The following is a 1,666-nucleotide window of genomic DNA, read 5'->3' on the forward strand; positions in this document are numbered from 1 at the left end:
ACACAGCTCCTGTGTGTGACGTGTCTGGTGTGCACTGAGGGGCTGCGGTGAAGCCTGGCCTGTCTGACAGTACTGTCAGGGCATCAGCAGAACCAGGCAGCCTAAACCCCCAACTCTGCAGACAGCATCGTCCCAACTTCCCTTTGAACGCATTAGTGGGGTGTATGCTAAGTCATTTCAATCGTGTCTGACTCTTCCGGACCCGCTGGAGTGCAGCCCACCAGGCTCCTCTGTCCATGGGATTTCCCAGCAAGAATTCTGAAGTGGGCTGCCATGCGATCCTCCAGGAGATCTTCCCGATCCAGGGATATAGCCTGCATGTGCTTTTAACTCCAGAATTGGCAGGCAGGTTCTTTACCACTAGTGCCACCTGGAAAGCCCCTTCCTTTTGAGTCCATAGAAACATATACTTCCAGAAAAGCAAAAAGAATATAAAATGTGATCAGGAATTAAGCTGAGTCTGGGGACTACAGGTTTTTACAGTTTCTTCAACTTATTTTCCTCCAGAATTTCTACAATGATCCTGTGCTCAAGTAATCAGAGAATACTGTGTGCTTTAAGAATAAACAACAATTTTTATTAGATTAAAGAGAGAGGGGTTGATAGGAGGAGAAGGGACAGTAGGATGACCCCCCACATCTCGGGGAGGCGGGTGGAAGGGGTGGGGCCAGGCTGAAATGCCCACGGGCTCTAAGTGCAAAACCATAGGTCCATTCAAGGCCATCACCTCACCCTTCTGACCCATCCCTGGCCTTTCCCAGGGGAGGGGCTGTGGGACCCTGGCACCACCATGCTGCCTTTCCTGGGTGGAAGGGCACTCCAAGACCATCTGGAAGGAGTGGGAGCTCCCAGGAACTCCTGGACAGTCACCAAGGCCAAGGGGCCATCCCTGAGTGACTCTGCTGAGGGTTGCAGCCTGGTGGGCTTGACCCTGCACACAAAAGAGGAGCAAAGAGTGTCTTGCTCACTGTCCAGTTCTGCAACGATTGATCCTCTGCAGCCGCTGACCCACAGTGCACTTCTGTGCTCAGACAGGAATTAGAGACGTTACCGGACACTGTGTACTTTCGACAAGCAGCCCCTTAGGTGGTTAGATGCGAGCCTCAGGAAGAACTAAGGTGACCCAGCTGGTTGCATTTTCCCACACAAAGAAGAGCACCATCATCCTTAACTTGAGATATGTCTGTTCTTTGTGGCAAGCAGTAGAGTCACCTTCGCCCAGACATATCCTTGACCATCTGTGCATGCCAAGTCATTTCACTCGTGTCCGACTCTGTGACCCTATGGCCTGTAGCTGGCCAGGCTCCTCTGTCCATGGGATTCTCCAGGCAAGAATACTGGGGTGGGTTGCCGTGCCCTTCTCCAGGGGATCTTCCTAAACAGGGATCGAACCCAGGCCTCACGTTTCCTGCTTTGGAAGGCAGGTTCTTTACGACTAGCCCCACCATGGAAGTCCACCTGTATTCCTGGCCAGAAGCCCCACAGCAGCTGGCCTCTCCCAGCTCTTGGGACGGATTCTCTCACTGCACTCATAGCTCCCTCACTGAGTGGTTTTCTTTCAGTCAACTACATCACCCCCAGAACACGCCCCACAACCCCACCCTGTTCAGAGGCTCACTCAACCTTGAATAGGGGTCGGGTGTTTCAAGGGTCTTTCCGTCTTTCC

Source organism: Cervus canadensis, chromosome 1, assembly GCF_019320065.1.
Source record: "Cervus canadensis isolate Bull #8, Minnesota chromosome 1, ASM1932006v1, whole genome shotgun sequence".
NCBI lineage: Eukaryota > Metazoa > Chordata > Mammalia > Artiodactyla > Cervidae > Cervus > Cervus canadensis.